Genomic DNA, 13,100 nt, shown 5'->3' with positions numbered 1-13,100 from the left:
TGCAGCTTTATAAATGCTATGTTTACTTGTCTTGCTGATTCATATGAAGGCAGGCAGGAAATGGGGAGGGGAGGGGTATGACTTGCAATAAAGGTTGCTGGCTGGATTCGAACTGACGTGGGTTGTGACTCTGTGGACATTTTATAGACGAAATGATGAATCAAAATAAATAACAGACTCATAAATAACGATTATAAGCATTAGTTGCAGCCGTAAATAAGATAGCAAACTTGCAAGCAACATCCCTGCTCCTCTGCTCGTGTGTGTGTGTGTGTGTGTCCTTCATCGGACCGGTCGTATTTCGGTGCTCATGCTCTTTGTTTTGTCCTTCCCTGCAGCGATCCTCTCCTGGGACATCGACCTCAAGGCATGCGACCTCAAGCAGCAGCTACAGCTGTTCATAACTCGACACTCCGCCCACTTCTCCGCTGAGGTCAGAGGTCAGTCCAATGTAGCTCTCTTTGACTGCATTTAAGAAACTGGACAAATCTCAGCAGGGGCCAAGTGAAGTTGCTTCTGGCCTGGTAAACATCCGTTATGGGAGATTTGCTGAACATAGACTGTTTCCTGAAGCAGTCGCTCAATGGCTTGGATGTGATGAAATTATGTTGTTTTATTTGTGCTGCCGAGTAGACGTGTGCCTGAAAACATAGACTACACCAGCCTTGAAATGAGCAACGCCACAGTTAGCCAGGTCAGTTCAATTGATGAAGCTTCCATAACAATACAGGCTCATCAATACAGTGCCTTATATACACACTGCGACATGAGCATGAAGGTTTGGCTTCAGTAGACACACCATACCAAGCTATTTCCTGTTGTGGTACAATTCACTGTGACACATGCAGTAGTGACCCATGGCTCTTAAACCTTGGCCCTCTGACCACCCTTCCCTCGTCAGGAACAAAAAAGCAAACTACCAGCCTAGCTTACTGTGTCCTCTCCTATAGTACTGCAAAACTTACCTATGGCAATTCCAGCTCTGAAACAAAAATTAAGATGCTAGTCCGGCTAGGCAATGCAACAAGCAAATAGCATGGAGAGTGAGAGTTATCACCGAAACAATAAAGGGCCTAATTTCAAAAATAAATAAATAAATAAATACAAATACAAATCCTCCTTACAAATAATTGCATCATCATACATTCATCAACATCACCATACTCAGCGGAATACGGCGTCTACAGGCCGGGGCGCAAAACTATATGCAAAACATATGACAGCCCCCACCTCCCACCTCCACCACCACTACTACACAAAACCAACAAAATTACACATAAGCCTGCACATCATGACAGCACACACACAGCCAGGACACCGTTAGCAACAGGCACTTCAGAACAGTGAACAGCGACCATGGCATTTTGGGAACCCACCACCACAATCAAGCAATATTAATAAATAATATTATTAGATTGCCACAGCGGCCTATTAAATATATATGTTACGCTAAATGTACATACTGATTGCTGAGTTGGTAAATTTACAGATTGACCAGAAATTTTGCATAGTGACTGTTTTTCCAAACAAACCTTACTGGCGGCCAGAATAAAATCAGTTGGCAGGGCAGCCTATTAGATTTTAAATAACATACCAAATTAAACTCTGGTGTAGGTCTTCCTTTGCCGATTAACTCCAACTTTTTATTGAAAGTTAATCTTGAAAACGGCGTGGATAATAAATTCACAATGATGTCCTCCCCACTAGTGGTAATGTTAGTCATGGCTTCCACTGTGAACCAACAGGCTAACTAGCTAGCTAGCTAGTTTACCCCCCCCCCCCACTTACTTTTAATTCTTTTTTTTTTAAATAGCACCATTTATGAACTTACAAACATCATAGAACAATCAAGAATATAAATGCCAGGGGGTGAAAAATGGATACAATAAAATAAGTAAAGAAAAGTAATAAACCCAGCAAGGCTATCAATTCTGTTCCCATAACAACAAGTCATTAAATAAAGTCATTGTTTTTACAGCCTTCTTATTGCAACTTTAAGATGTTGTGCCCATGTAATGTTCCAAGTCCTTTGTGAAAACACTGTAAAGAGGAGTCCTTTTAGAAAACTTGCATCGATGAATGTGAAATTTTGCCAGAAAGAGAATGAGGTTAATCACAAAAGCTCCCCCCCCCCACCAAAATTCTTATCCTGAGTATGAAAACCAAACACAATATATTTATGAAATAACTCAAAGTTGTCCAATAGCTTCTCTCCAGTGAACATTGATATGTCTTGCCATACTTTTTTCATATACCGGCAGTACCAAAAGATATGGGTCATTGTTTCTGGATGGAGAGAACAAAACAAGAATAATGTATTTATATCTCTCACATATTTAGAAAGAAATTGCTTAACTGGATAGCACTTGTGGATCATTTTAAAGGAAAGCTCCTTTACTTTGGTTGTGACAAGATATCTATGAGATAATGTCCAACTTTCTTCCCATGGAATATTGTGATCAAACTGGGGCCAGTAAGCTACAACATAGGGAGAAGTGGGAAACTCCCTATGAAAAAGAATACGGACAGCCTTATTATTTTTTATGCCTTCAGAGAAGCACAGCCTTCCACACATTGCTTCATTTGGATGTACTAAAGGAAGGATATTGAGTACCTTGCAATAAGGAAACTGAACCACTGGGGATAGCTGCCATCACTATAGCAAATTCTTTGGGTGTTACATGAAAATTGAAATGTACAAGAAACTCGTCATATGTCATGAGATAACCTTGAGAGTTCAGCAGCTGTCCTACCAAGAAAATATTTCTATCAAACCAGTTACTAAAGAAAATACTCTTGTGCTTGTATAAAATATTGCAGTTATTCCATATATAGTAATGGTGTGGAGAAAAGTTGTGCTTGTAAATCAATTTCCATGCCAGTAAGGCTTGCTTATGATAGGCTGATTGTTTAAGAGGGAGTTTGTCAATTTGATAATTACACATTAACAAGAAGGGAAGACCCTTATTGAAGACAGTTCTAGAGATAATGTTCCACATGGATGAGCTGTTAGACAAGAAGTACTTTAACCAGTTAATCTTCAGAGTATAATTCATAGAGGAAAAATCCAGAAAATCTAAACCATCATTCTTAACAGAGTTGACAACTAGATTTCCTGATATAGTGGACTCGATTTTTCCATAGAAAATTAATCAATATTTTATCAGTGGCATTAGCAATTTTTTTCATCCAAAAATACAGATTAAGCAATATATATAAGCCTGGATATTCCCTCAGCCTTGGATATAAGAGTACGCCTTTTTAATGACAATTCTTTGCAACCAAATATTACATTTATGTTTTAATTTATCAATCATTGGGTTGTAATTTAAGGTAACTCTGTCCTTGGGGTTTTTAGTTACAACAATCCCTAAATAAGGTACTTTTTCTTTTACAGGAATGTTGCAAATTGACACCTCATTACATTAATAATATTATATTAAAATTAATAATATTAGATTTGTCTTAGACGTCATAGACTATTCTGATCTAATTCTGGACAAAAGTTTCATATTTTTCCTGGACTTCTGCAAAGCTTTTGACTCTGTAGAATATCCTTTTGTTTTTTATTGTCTAGAACGCTTTGGTTTTGAGACATATTTTTGTAATGTTATGAAAATTCTCTATGTTAATGGTAATAGCGCAGTTAAACTAAAACATGGGACAACTGAAAGATTTTCTCTACAGAGAGGGGTGAGATAAGGTTGCCCTGTTTCTGTTTACCTTTTCCTCCTGGTGGCTCAGGATTTTTACCATTATATTAAATCCAGTAGGTTAGAATGTATACCTCTGTTGCTGATAATAATCTTCTTATAAGTCAGTTGGCAGACGATACAACCTTATTTCTTAAAAATACTTCTCAGAACTTGTCATAAAGTGAGCGATAACAAAGCCCACCCATTTAGAGTGAAGATCTGATTAGTCAATTTTACTGTCATTTGAAATTACTCTCTCATTGAATTACTATTGCTCGGACCTCTGTAAAATTACAGGTGGACCAACCAATCACAGAGCTGAAAGCTTAGCATTTTCTTCCTAGCAACTGCAGAGGCAGCAAAATTCTGATGGGGGAGACAAAGGGGCTTCTTTCATAACCCGTCACAATTCCAACACAAACTGAATAAGCAGGTTTGAAGGGTTTCTCCAGAAATTTTTTTTTTAGATGTTGATTGTGAAATTACGAATTCTTAAAATAAAATTAGAACGGACAAATTTTTAAATATTATTTTTTAGAATATCTTGGGCCCTCTCAGAGGACCTAGAGTACCCTGATGGTTTCCTTCTGTGGTATTCTGGACAGGAATTTTGATCCCTTCACATTGCATTGCATCAGAACAGTATATAGTATGTAAAACCAACATGGTGACTATTAGAAATCATGCCCTGACAAAAAGAGCGATGAAATAGCAACACAAGTCCAATGTGTGTGTGTGTGTGTGTGTGTGTGTGTGTGTGTGTGTGTGTGTGTGTGTGTGTGTGTGTGTGTGTGATGCACAGGGCGTGTGTGATGCGTCAGTGCAGTAATACTGGGGTAGTAGTGCTTGTAGTTAGTGCATGCTGCATGCTGCTTCTGCTTGCTACTCTCTGCTCTCAGCTACTGCCGCCGGCTAGCCCTCTTTGTGGGGGTGAAAAGAGGAGCCGAGTGCGTAAGTCTCCCCTGCCGGTACATAACCTCTCTACCGCCAAGACTCCTGCAGTGCCTCCTCGTGGCCACACACGGTAACTGGGTACCTTGCGGTCCCTGGCTAAACTGTAGGGGATCTCGGAGCTACAGTGGTCCCCAGAGGTCTAATGCGCAGGCCCATGTGAAGTGGATACGCCCTGGCATTGACCAACCACTGTCCCACTGCCTTGTGGGTAAGTGTAGGACGACAAAGGCTAGGGGAGCACACCCTGAGAGAAAAGCAATGTGCATGGCGGCGCACGATAGGCGGTCCTCTGACAGACTGGAGCTCCGGCAGCCTCCTGCAGCTGTGGAAGAGTGCTGGTCGTCTTGGGCCCCCCTTGCCACCAGATCCCACCCTCTCACAGTGAAGAAGTGCTGCTGGGACATGCGCACCCCCAGCGGCACTGTAAATAATCTCTTTGCGCAGGTATCCACCTCTGCCTTGGTGAGACCAGCAACCGGAATATGGATCAAAGTCTGGCGGCGATGGGGTGTCTGGTGATGGGAGCAGGTACAAATGCACTGGAAGCTCCTAATCAGACCCCTGCACGCCAGTGGCACAGGGCTATTCATGGTCGCCAGCAGCTGGGCTTGAGTGGCAGCTGCTCTCGGCAGACCCCTGTGTATCTGAGCAGCCCTATTTAGGAGCCACACTGCTCACCCCAACTGGGGAGGGGCCTAGAAAAGGTGGCCTAAACATTGCCCACTCAAAACATCCTGGATAGGCTACCGCACCTATCGGGACATTCCACTCTGCGGTCGAAAAAAAAAAAGAAAAGAAAATAATTCCCTTTAAACTGGCAACATGGAACATAAGAACTCTGCTGGATGTTAATGCCGAAAGACCTCAGCGAAGGACTGCACTAATTGCAGCGGAACTCAATCGCTACAATATTGACATTGCTGCGCTCAGTGAAACCAGGTTCCTGGATGAAGGCTCCCTGAAGGAGGACACCTACACCTTCTTCTGGAAGGGATACCCTGCAGGAGGACAACATCAGCATGGTGTGGGATTTGCAATAAAAAACAGCCTCCTACCAAGACTCACTGAAACACCGATTGGCATAAGTGAAAGGCTCATGTCGCTCAGGATCCCTCTGGCCAAGAAACGTTATGCCACCCTCCTAGGTGCCTATGCACCAACACTGCCATCAGAGGATGACGTAAAGGACCGCTTCTATCAGTCACTAGATGAGGCTCTCCGTCATATACCCAAGGAGGACAAGATCTTTTTGCTGGGCGATTTCAATGCCAGAGTGGGGAAAGACAACAAGGTGTGGAGTGGTGTCATTGGTGGGCATGGCATTGGGAAAGTCAATGCAAATGGACTGCGCCTCCTAAGCCTCTGTGCTGAGCATGGCTTGACCATCACAAACACCCTCTTCCAATTACAAAATAAGCACAAAACATCCTGGATGCACCCACGCTCCAAACATTGGCACCTATTGGACTACATCATTGTGAGACGTGCTGATACAAAAGACGTCTTACTCACTCGTGCAATGAGAGGTGCTGAGTGCTGGACAGATCACCGGCTCATCATGACCAGGCTCCAGGTGGAGGTACGCCCTGCTGTTCGTCTCCAAAGGTCAGGAAAGAAGAGGCTTGACTGTACCCGGCTAGAAAAGGCTGAGGTCCAGAACAATCTCCGCCTCTCTCTGGCTGAAAACCTGGAAGACATTGAGCTTCTCTTGAGCACGGATGATTCCATTGACAGGAAATGGTCTTCCGTGAGCTCCAGACTCTACAAGGCAGCATCCCAATCCATCGGTTACAAGAGCAGAAAGCACCAGGACTGGTTCAATGACAACACAGGCACAATAACTTCCATACTCAAAGGCATGCATAAAGCACACAGTGCTGTCCTCAACAATCCCACATCAGCTACACTCCGGCAACAATGGCAAGCATCCAGGAGAGAGGTGCAGTCAAAATTGCGTGCCCTGCAGAATGAGTGGTGGATATCGAAGGCAAATGAAATACAATCCCATGCCGATAGAAATGATATGCACAACTTTTATGATGCAGTGAAAACCATCTACAGCCCAAGAAACTGCTCTGTCTCCCCCCTGAAGTCTGATGATGGTACCAACCTCATAAAGGACCAGAAACTCATCACAAAAAGATGGGCAGAACATTTTGAGACTCTTTTGAACCAGCCCTCCCCAACAGATCCCTCGATCTTGGATGAACTACCTGTCCGCCCCACCATCCAAGACCTTGACCTTCCACCAACCTTTGAAGAGGTTCATTGTGCAGTTAGGTCGCTGAAAAATAACAAGACCCCTGGCCCTGACAGTATCCCTGCAGAGATTTTTAAACAGGGAGGCTACCTCTGCACCCGTGCACTTTTCCTGTTCATCTCACACGTATGGAAGAACGAAACTGTCCCTCAGCAGTGGAGGGATGCTAACATCATCTCCATATATAAAGGCAAAGGAGACAAGTCCCTCTGTGGCAACAGCCGTGGCATTTCACTACTGGCTGTTGCTGGAAAAGTCCTGGCCAAACTCATGTTACACAGGCTGGTAAAACACATCTCAGAGGAGCTGTTGCCTGAGTCACAGTGTGGGTTTAGGAGGAATAGGAGTACTGTGGACATGGTGTTCACAGCACGGCAACTCCAAGAGAAGTGCAGGGAGCAACATCAGAACCTCTTCATAGCCTTCATCGACCTGTCAAAGGCTTTCGACACAGTCAACAGGGACATCCTATGGAACATCCTCCTGAAGTTTGGCTGTCCACGAAAGTTTGTCAACATCCTTCAAAGATTTCACGTGGGGATCATGGCACGTGTGACCATTGGAGGCCAGGAATCTGAGCCCTTCAGGGTGTGCACCGGGGTACGTCAGGGGTGCATCCTTGCTCCAGTTCTTTTTAACATCTTCCTCCTGTGTGTGACATTGCTGCTCCACAAGGACATCAGGAAGGACAGTGGGGTTACTGTGGACTTCAGACTAGATGGAAACCTATTTAACATCCGTAGGCTCCAAGCGGTCACAAAAATGACATCGGAGCACATCATTGAGTTACAGTACGCAGATGACTGTGCAGTTGTGGCCCACACACCCGAGGCACTACAAGCTACCCTTGCAGCTGCTGCAAGGGCGTATGGTAGGCTGGGGCTCTCTATAAATGTGACAAAGACTGAAGTAGTATGCCAGTGGGCATCTACTCCTCCATCTCATTCACCAACCTTCAACATCTCCGACAAACCACTTGCAACAGTGGAATTCTTCAAATACCTGGGCAGCTTCCTCTCTGACGACTGCAGCATCGACAGGGAGATGCAAAACCGGATTAAACAAGCGTCATCCTCTTTTGGCAGACTTAGGAGAAGGGTCTTTCAAAACAAAGACCTCAACCTCCACACCAAAATATCTGTCTACTTGGCAGTTGTCATCACGACTCTCCTCTACAGCTGTGAGGCGTGGACCCTGTACAGCCACCACCTCAGGATGCTTGAGGCCTTCCACATCAGATGCCTACAATGCATCCTGAGGATAACCTGGCGTGACCGAGTGCCCCATACTGAAATACTCCGCAAGACCAACTGCATCAGCATGGAGGCTACCGTCACCCAGCACCAACTTCGATGGCTCGGTCACGTCATCAGGATGCCAAAGGAGCGCTTACCGCGTAAAGTGCTGTATGGCCAGCTACATCTTGGCCGCCGCTTGGCAGGGGGCCAGAAAAAACGGTACAAAGACCAGCTGAAGACCATCATAAAGAAGTGCGGCCTGAACCCGAGCCAGCTGGAAGACACTGCCGCCCAACGCTCCATCTGGCGGCAGCTCTGTCAACAAGGGGTGCAAAACCTCGAGAAGGACCGCGGTGATCGACGGACCAGAAGACGTCTGAAGAGACATGAAGCCAGTACCACACCTACACCCCCAGTCAGTGATTTCACCTGTTCTGTCTGTGGCAGACATTGTGGATCGCGGATAGGGCTTTACAGCCATAAGAAGACTCACAAGTGACAGAGGCAAGATTGTCATCATCGGACATGACGGACAACCTAAAGCAAGCAAGCAAGTGTGTGTGTGTGTGTGTGTGTGTGTGTGTGTGTGTGTGAGTGTGTGTGTGTGTGTGTCTTTCTGTCTGTAATGAAATGAATTAGGGCTCAGAGCCCAGGTTGGAAGTAGAATATATGTGCTGAATAGGGAATTATTTCAATCGCCTGCCAGGTAAGTGCCTGACAGAATCCCTCACACGTGCGTGCGCGCGCACACACACACACACACACACACACACACACACACAGGGAAACAGAGGTAATCTATCCTGTGGTTGGATAGATTACCTCTGTGCTGACAGTAAATGCTAAGCAGCCCGAGTCAGCAAAAATGACACAGCATTAAAAACAGTTGTATAAAGAATAAAGAAGTCAATACCTTACAGTGACACAGGAAAACCCTTTGAAACATTAAATATCATCAATAACCTCAAGTTTTCATCTAGTCTGCATTTCTCAGCCAAAACCGGATATTTTGCAAAGAAAATTTTGCCTTTACTGCTGAGTGTTCAGGTAACCTTGAATATTGCCAACAGCAGTATTAACACAACGATCAATAAACTTTATAGATGTTGCAGTGATGGACTCCCATAAACGCCCAGCGGCTCCGTAATAAATGAAAACAATTAAGAGTGACCTTTACCATAAGAGGGTAGGGAAATATGAATCTTTATTATTATCATGACCTTTATTTTCAATTCAGGGTAAAACAAGTATAAATAGAAACATACATTCATGGATCTTGATCACTTTAAAAAAATGTTTTCACTGTTAATGTATGTCCTAAAAGAGACAAATTTCAGTCACTCCCAGGAATGGTTTATTGGACTTCTTGAGGTGTTAATCCTGGAGGTTGGCGTGGAGGCGTATTGTGTCAGATAGACCATCTTGTAGGTGGATATGTCTACCCCGAGGACATGTCCTTGATGTCCACTCTGCATCTCATCCTGTTTTATCATTCCCTTGCAGATCAATAGAGTATTACAAAGAAATTAAAACATTTATTCTCTCCCCCACTCTCAGATAGATAGATAGATAGATAGATAGATAGATAGATAAATAGATAGATAGATAGATAGATAGATAGATAGATAGATAGATAGATAGATAGATAGATAGATAGATAGATAGATAGATAGATAGATAGATAGATAGATAGATAGATAGATAGATAGATAGATAGATAGATAGATAGATAGATAGATAGATAGATAGATAGATAGATAGATAGATAGATAGATAGATAGATAGATAGATAGATAGATAGATAGATAGATAGATAGATAGATAGATAGATAGATAGATAGATAGATAGATAGATAGATAAATTAGATGGATGGATGCCATCTAGGGCACACCCATATTGATTTGATCCTGGTCTTAAACATGCTGTTGGTAGTAAAGCAAAAAATATATGCAGATTAATTTAATCCCAATGAATCAAGATGAAATTGACAATTGTGTGAGCTAAGTATATATTCAAAACTTAAACATGAAAAGGACAAAAACCTTCAAAAAGGTCTGAATATTCCATACAGTTATAAACAATATAAAAGTTATATTAATTATAAAGGTCAAAATCAATTCATCTTACTAGATGTGATGCAACGATTTCTGATTTCCTGGTATGACATCCTTTTTTTTAGGGGGTCGAACATCTTCTGTTAGCCACTGCACCCCATGTGACACTTCACAATTGACTTGCACCCTGCAAGTGACATGTTATACTGCAAGTATAGAAAATAAAGACAGTTTTATTTTTATATAATCAGAGAGTAAAACTGGACCTGAACTGCTCTCGGCATCTAAATGTGATATTTTGACCTTTTTTCTGAGATAATTGGCATCAGTAAACCTATCCCTGGCATACTCATTGTTGATCCTATTTTATTACTGGAGACTTCATTACAACATTTCAGTACTGTTGATAATGATCTGTTATGTAAAGTAATGAATAAGCCATGGTCCTAAACAAATGACCTGAACTATATCCGAACAACTTTTTTTTTAAATGGTGTGCAAAATGGTGTGTGAGTGTCTTGCTGCTAATCGCCACTTGTTCCTCATCCAATTTTGAAAAATTAAAAAAATATATTTTGTATGACAAGTCTTGAAAAGGAGTACTTTGGACCTATTTTGAACAACTGTAGAACAACTCCCAATCTGTTGTTCCACCGGAAAATTCTGGAGAAGCTTGTCTACAGTCCCAATCTGGTTTCTGACCTGTGTAAAACATAAAAATCACTCTGTGGAAGGATGTAGTTGATATCAGATTACTTTGATAGCAAAAAATTCCCTCTCTTTCTGGTATTAAGTTCTCTCAGGCACAACACTGTACTGGTTTCAGTCCTCCCTAACAGATCTTTTAAGAGAGACTCTTTTGTCTCAATCCAGAATTTCTCATCAGAAAGAGTGAATGTTGCATGTGGAGTACCACATGGCTGAGTCCTTGGCCCACTGCTTTGTAGTCTTCGGATGCCTACCACTAGAGGTCACCATATGCAAGCATAATATTGATTTTAATTTTTACACAGATGACACAAAACCTTTTATAGCAGCTGCAAAAGACTATACATATCTCCTTAATGAAATCACAAATTATATTTCAGATATTAATGTATGGATGACTCAAGCTTTCTCTAACTCAACGGGGATAAAACAGAGGTTGCAGTGATTAGTGCAAAGGGGCAGAGAGAGAATCTGAGATCCCAACTAATTGCACTTACCCAGCATGCAAGAAATGCAAGAAAGTTGACTCTAAGCTAACCTCAAACTAAATATAAGGAATATAACTAAAAAGGTATTTTACCAATTAAAAAGTAATATTAACATTTGCTGCCAGGGCCACCCAAGAAGACTGTAAGACAAAAACAACTCATACAGAATGCTGTTGCCATAGTTTTAACTGCAGCAAAGAAAATAACTCAAACCACTCCTGTTTCAAAGTCCCTGCCCTGGCTGAAAATTAGTGTAAGAACAGATTTTGCCATTTTTTAATTTATTCAAATCTTTCTACGGACATGCCCCTGATTATTTTACCAATACACTGCCAAAATATGTCCTCTGTAAAGTCCTCAGATGCATAGCCTCTATGTTCCGCACTATTCCTAAAACACAGAAGACATATGGTGAAACTGCTTTTAGACCAAAGCTCAGGAATAGTATCCCGATGGATCTGCGGACACATTCACCAAATGAAGCTTTTCAGCGCCTACGCAGAACAAACTTTTTTAGCCTAGTGTTTATCTTGGGGAAGTTATTGCTATTATCCATGAACTCTTTAAATTGTTTGTTCTGGAGTCTCTTAGTTTCTTATTTTCTTAAAATGTCAATTTTTTATATTTCCCTTTATTTGTTTTGTGTTTGTTTTAATCTGTTTTTTCTTTATTTGTATTACATCTTTTGACTTTTACTTGATGTAAAAAGAATTGCATATAATTTTAGTGTATGAAGTATGCTATATAGGTAAAGCTTGATTAATTGATTGATTGATTGACTGATCGATTGATTGATTGGTTGCTTGATTGATTGATTGATTGATTGATTGATTGATTGATTGATTGATTGATTGATTGATTGATTGATTGATTGATTGAAAACAGGTAAACAAAAGAATTCTCCAGAATGTCTCCAACACACCCATGCCTTCCCGGGATTCCTACTAAGGTTTCTTTGGTTGGCTTTAGCGGTTGGAAAAAGTACGTTGCAGCTATCCAGTTTCAGTCCACTGCATCAGCAATCTGTAGCTGATGGATTCACATTCTCAGAGGCGGCGTACCAATAGCGCAACTTGAAAATGTTTTGCAGAGAGGGTGTTGATGGACGTTCCCCGGTGCCGTTACGTCGTGTACCTCGACGACTCCCTAGTACATGCCAGCAACTTCAACAGAGCCCTGTCCAACCTACATGAGGTCCTTTCTGCTATCTGTCAGGTCAGGCTGCAGCTGAACCCTGACAAGGGTCATCTGCTGAAGAGAGACACTAAGTTCCTGGACTATGTAGTCAGTGAGCATGGTGTGGCTACTGACCTAGCTAAGGTGGTTGCCGTCTGAGATTGGCCAACCCCTGCTTACGTGGGCGAGCTGAGAAGTTTTCTGGGCCTGACATCATACTACTGCCATTCCATCTGGGATTTCGCCACTATCGCCGGTCCACTCCACCGCTTGACCGACAAGGGCCAGCAATTCGACTGGGACAACGCTTGTGCTGGAGCCTTCACCTGACTCAAGGTGGCTCTCACCGAAGCCCCAGTCCTGGCCTATCCCGATGCCCAACAGTCCTTCATTGTGGACACTGATGCCAGTAATGTGGGGATTGGAGCTGTCCTCTCCCAGTGGGGAGGAAATGGACAGCGTGCCGTGGCCTACTTCAGTCACACTGTGATGACATTTGATTGGCCAGCGGGTGGGATTTAGGGCA

At 42.6% G+C, this 13,100-nt stretch overlaps 1 protein-coding gene across 1 annotated transcript in view; it reads left to right on the top strand.

Moving 5' to 3' along the window:
- The first annotated feature begins 346 nt into the window (after positions 1 to 346).
- The window catches only part of LOC130114460 (microtubule-associated protein futsch-like), an 83,531-nt gene continuing 70,777 nt past the window's right edge, over positions 347 to 13,100 (top strand). Inside the window, exon 1 of the mRNA XM_056282342.1 lies at positions 347 to 440. The gene's annotated coding sequence lies outside the window, so the exon portion shown is untranslated. The remainder of the gene's footprint in view (positions 441 to 13,100) is intronic.

The sequence above is a fragment of the Lampris incognitus genome, chromosome 6 (genome assembly GCF_029633865.1).
Source record: "Lampris incognitus isolate fLamInc1 chromosome 6, fLamInc1.hap2, whole genome shotgun sequence".
Taxonomy (NCBI): domain Eukaryota; kingdom Metazoa; phylum Chordata; class Actinopteri; order Lampriformes; family Lampridae; genus Lampris; species Lampris incognitus.
The sequence above is the reverse complement of the archived record's forward strand: the minus strand, read 5'-3'. Positions and strand labels throughout refer to the sequence as shown.